Source organism: Sorex araneus, chromosome X (genome assembly GCF_027595985.1).
Source record: "Sorex araneus isolate mSorAra2 chromosome X, mSorAra2.pri, whole genome shotgun sequence".
Classification (NCBI taxonomy): domain Eukaryota; kingdom Metazoa; phylum Chordata; class Mammalia; order Eulipotyphla; family Soricidae; genus Sorex; species Sorex araneus.
Window position 1 is genome coordinate 24,179,185 of NC_073313.1, and position 5,192 is coordinate 24,184,376.

The 5,192-nt window shown below is 41.9% G+C and overlaps 1 pseudogene; it reads left to right on the plus strand.

The window, feature by feature from the left end:
- The first annotated feature begins 240 nt into the window (after window positions 1-240).
- On the plus strand, window positions 241-435 carry LOC129400712 (small nucleolar RNA SNORA51; annotated as a pseudogene).
- Window positions 436-5,192: the final 4,757 nt, after the last annotated feature.

Below are 5,192 nucleotides of genomic sequence, written 5' to 3' on the forward strand. Positions count from 1 at the left end.
ATAGTTATTGATAGTTGAGCTTTATTATGAATTTTTAATATATATTTATTTTTCATCAAGACACTATGATTTACAGAGCTGTTCACAATGGAATTGTTTCAGACATACAATGTTCCAACACCAGTTCCACCACCAGTGTCGCCAGGGCCCCTGCCATCCCTCAGCCGGCCCCTTTGGCAGGCATGTACCAAATTTATTTCAGATTGCTTGCTCCAACAAAACTTAAAGAAATGGCAAATGGGTCTCCTGGTGCTTACCACAGGCCGTGTTCTTTACACCAACAGTAAAAGTAATGGGCCTCATTCCCCTGACCCTGACCGTGACAGGGACGAATGAGACGTTACTGGTATAGAAAGAGCAAGCATAGCAATCCCGCCCCATGTACACCCCCACCCAGGCCCTTTGCCTGGTCTACATTGTGAATGGGGGACATGGAGAAAAAAAAAGAAATGGCAATTGGAATTATCAGAAGATAAATCAACAGAAGTTCATTTGTAGTGATTAATTGCTATATGATTTAAACCTCTGTAAATAAGAAAATTCAAGCTCAGACCCCCACCCCTCTCTCAGAGTTGTTCTGTTCTGTTTTGTTCCATTGTAGCTCCCCCTCCCCCTTTCCTGATGATTTTGCAGAAGAAAGTAAAGCTGCTCAAGGCCCTGGAAGTGGGGTGGGGCCCAGGAGACTAACTTGGGGAGGGTGGGATTTTGCCAAAAACCTGGGCAGGGAGTGGTGAGTGGGACCCACGTGTCTCCTGGAGGGTCCTAGGCTGGCCTGTCCCTGTGGCCAGCTGCTGACGGGACAGAGGACAGCAGCGTGCAGCCCATGTGCGCAGGAGAAAAGAGGGGGCCGCTTGCTCATAGAACTTGTACCTTTTCATGCTAGAATATCCTGTTCAAAAAGACAAAAAAAGAAATGTAAAATAGTTGAATGAGCTTGTATTATAACATTAATATTATTGAGGACCTGCTTTCCAGGCTGAAGTGATTCATCCATTATCCTAGTCCTGCTTTAGTCCTTTGTACTTTGTGGTAATTATGCTTTTCTTTTTAATACAAAAAAATGTATAAAAATAAAAACTTGAAAAGGCAAAAAAAATTCAAATTATTTAATACAATGTAGTCTACTGCCTAGTCTCATTTACAGAACTAAGTTTTCAACTCTGGTACCTAAAACATTTTGCATTAAATTTTATTTTGAACTTGGACCTTATTGTGGTAATTATCCTATCTGCCCTGTCATAAATGAGGCTTATTTTTTTGCCTCCTTGGCAAGCATTTAACAAACTTATTTCATATTACTTGGTCAAAAAAAACTTAAAAGAATGGCAAATCAAATTATCATAAAATAAATCAATACAAGTCAATCTGTGGTGGTCCACTGTATCACTGTATCACTGTTGTCCCGTTGCTCATCAATTTGCTCAAGTGGGCACCAGTAACGTCTCCTTCGTCCTTGTCACGTTCAGGGTCAGGGGAATGAGGCCCATTAGTTTTACTGTTTTGGGCATATCAAATACGCCATGGGTAGCTAGTCAGGCTCTGCCGCGCGGGATTCTGCCTGGTTTGGTGGTGGTTAATCACTTTATATTGACTTTTAGACATATAATGTTCTAGCACCCATCCCACTGCCAAGCAAGAGAGTTTCAATCCAGCAAATCTTATATTTAAAGATGTAAGGAGAGAGACAGAGAGGAAGTAAGTGTTCAGGAGAGAACATGGGCTTCTCTAGAGTGGACAAAGGCAAGCAAAGAGACCTAGAGACAAGCAAGGGGATACGTAAACAGGGCCCTGGAAGAGCAAGGCTGCCCCGATGAGACAGAGAGACAAGCCAGCAAGACATGGGCTCAGGCAATAACATGGGCCTGAGAGAGGAGGCTTCTGCATGTACTTGCTAAAAATTTAAAATGTAGGCAAGAGCTGGGAATCAGTGTATGGTCCCCCACGTGTCACTGGCAGTAACCCTCAAGCACAGCTGTTTGTAGTCCAAAAACAAAAACAAAAACATGAAGGTCAAGACATTTCAGTGTATCCGATGCTTATTTTCTGTGTAACTTAATTTAGTTCACACAAAACACATCAATGATCTAGTATTGCTGATGAGATTAAAGTTTGAAAAACTTAAAATTTTTCAAGGCTATATATGGGTTTTGGGGGGGGGGTTAATTTTTGTTGTTGTTGTTGAATCACTGTGAGATAGACCCTTACAAAGCTGTTCATGATTAGATTTCAGTCATACAGTATTCCAACACCCGTCCTTCCACCAGTGTACATTTCCCAGCACCAGTGTCCCCAGGTTCCCTCCCATCACCCCCCACCTGCCTCTATGGCAGGTGCTTTTCTTCTCTGTCTGTCTGTCTCTCACTCTCGCTCTTGCGCTTTCCCTTTTGGGCATTGTGGTTTGCAATTACAAATTTTGAAAGGTGATCAGGAATATCCCTTTACCTACTTTTATTTTTTTTTACCTACTTTTAACACTCAGTTTTTGTCCAGTGTGATCATTTCCAGCTATTACGGTCATCCTGGACCCTTCTCTTACATACCCTCCGCTCCACACACATTTGCGGTTGATTCCAAACATTGACCAGTCCTTTAGCCCCTGTTTTCCTGGGCCCCATAGATATTCACGGTCACTGTCATCCCGTTGCTCATCGATTTGCTTAAGCGGGCACCAGTAACGTCTCCATCGTGAGACTTGTTACTGTTTTTGCCAGGCTCTGCCGTGCGGGCTGGATACTCTCGGTAGCTTGCCGGGCTCTCCGAGAGGGGCAGAGGAATCGAACCTGGGTGGGCCGTGTGCAAAGCAAATGCCCTACCTGCTGTGCTATCACTCCAGCCCCATAGATATTAGTTTTCAAATATATACATATATATATCACAAATGAATGCAGTCATTCTATTAATTCTATGTCTGTCCCTCTCCTTCTGACTCATTTTACTCAGCATGATACTCTCCATGTCCATCCATTTATAGGCAAATTTCATGATTTCATTTTTCCTGATGGACTGGAGTGATAGCACAGCAGGTAGGGCATTTGCCTTGCATGTGGCCAACAAGGTTTGATTCCTCCATCCCTCTCAGAGAGCCTGGCAAGCTACCGAGAGTATCCCACTGGCACGGCAGAGCCTGGCAAGCTACCGGTGGCATATTTGATATGCTCAAAATAGTAACAACAAGTCTCACAATGGAGATGTTACTGGTGCCCGCTTGAGCAAATCGATGAACAATGGGATGACAGTGCTACAGTGCTACAGTGCATTTTTCCTGACAGCTGCGTGGTGTTCCATTGTGTAGATGTACTATAGTTTCTTTATCCATTCAGCTGTTCTTGGGAACTCAGGTTGTTTCCAGATTCTGGCTATTGTGAATAGTGCTGCAATGAACATAGGAGTGCAGATGGTGTTTCTGATGTGTGTCTTTTGGCCACCAGGTTATATTCCCAGAAGTGGAATTGCTGCATCAAATGGGAGCTCAATTTCTAGTTTCATGAGGAATGTCCATATTATTTTCCATATACATGGATTTTTAATTACAGTATTTTTTTTCTGGTGTTGGTTTCATGTATGTGAGATATGTACTTTACAGCCAAGCCACATCCCCAGCTGTGTGTATTTTGGGGAAGGAGTTTGGGCCACACCCAGTAGTTCTCAGGGCTTACTCCTGACTCTGTGCTCAGGGGTCACTCCTGGTAGTGCTTGAGGGACTATATGCAGTGTTGGAAATCTAACTAGGGTCCGCCACATTCAAGGCAAGGGCCTTACCTCTGTACTATCTCTCCAGATCTCACTGTCTATTTTTTAAAAACTATTTTTGGATGTTGTAAAGTAAGTAAATCCTGCCATATAGTCATGAGATAGACAACCAAATATAAAAATAAGCTTGAATATTTTAGCAAAGGAGAGCTAGGAATAGCTAATAAGTATAAGAAAAAATACTCAACATCACAAGTCATTAAAGAAATGTAAATTAAGACCACATCCAGAAGACTGGGGTATAGTTCTGATGAGTGTTGAGGGCACAAGTTTGATCCCTAGTAAAGTTCCACATGCATATGTAAGCACGACCCCAGTGGCACTACCATTTGGAATCCCTGGCATCACAAAGAAGTATGATTTCTGGCGAGCGCCATAACTAACAGTGTACTGGCATCACAACCAAGCAGTTATTGTTATGAGTGGTTATCACAACAGCAACAAAAGGGGGAGGAATGGGCAATAAATAAATGAAAGCATATCCACTACAATAATAACTGAAGAAGAGACAGAATAGCAAGCTTTGGAGAAGATATAGATAAAGTGGAGACCTTATACTTTGCTGGTGGGATTATAAAATAGTGCTGGTACTTTGGGAAACACTTTTGTCTTTTTTTCAGAATGTGAAGCATAGATTTACCATAGGACTCAGCAATTTCACAACCATTTATCAAGAGAAATGAAAACATGGTTTCATAAAACCTTGTGCACAACAAATTTTCACAGCATCTTATCTACTGTAGCACTGTAGCACTTAGCACTGTCGTCCTGTTGTTCATCGATTTGCTTGAGTGGGCACCAGTAACATCTCCATTGTGAGACTTGTTACTGTTTTCGGCATATTGAATATGCCACGGGTAGCTTGCCAGGCTCTGCTGTGCGGGCGGGATACTCTCGGTAGCTTTCGGGCTGAGAGGGATGGAGAAATCTAACCCGGGTCGACTGCAAGAAAGATAAATGCCCTACCCGCTTTGCTATCGCTAATTTCATCTTATCTACAATAGCCAAAATTGTATGTAAACAATACAGACATTCATCTGGTGAATGGATCAAGATAACGTGGTATGATTATACAACAGAATTATGTTCAGCAATAAAAAGGAATGAATTACTATTGATAGAAGTACAACATGGCTAGACCTCAAAACCATTATGCTAGTTGAAAGGAGCCAGATGCAAAGGACCACATATTGTATGATTTCAATTATACAAAATATTCAGAAAAGGCAGCGTTATAGAGCAAAAGCCATTAATGGTTGCTTAGGGCAGAGATGGATGAATAGGGATTAACTGTAAATAGACACCAGGGATCTCTTTGGGATGACGGAAATGTTCAAAATTTGAATTGTGGTGATGGTTGCACAACTCAGCACATTTACTAAAAATCATTTAATTATAGATTTTAAATGGATGGATTTTTATGGCATGCAAATTTTACACAA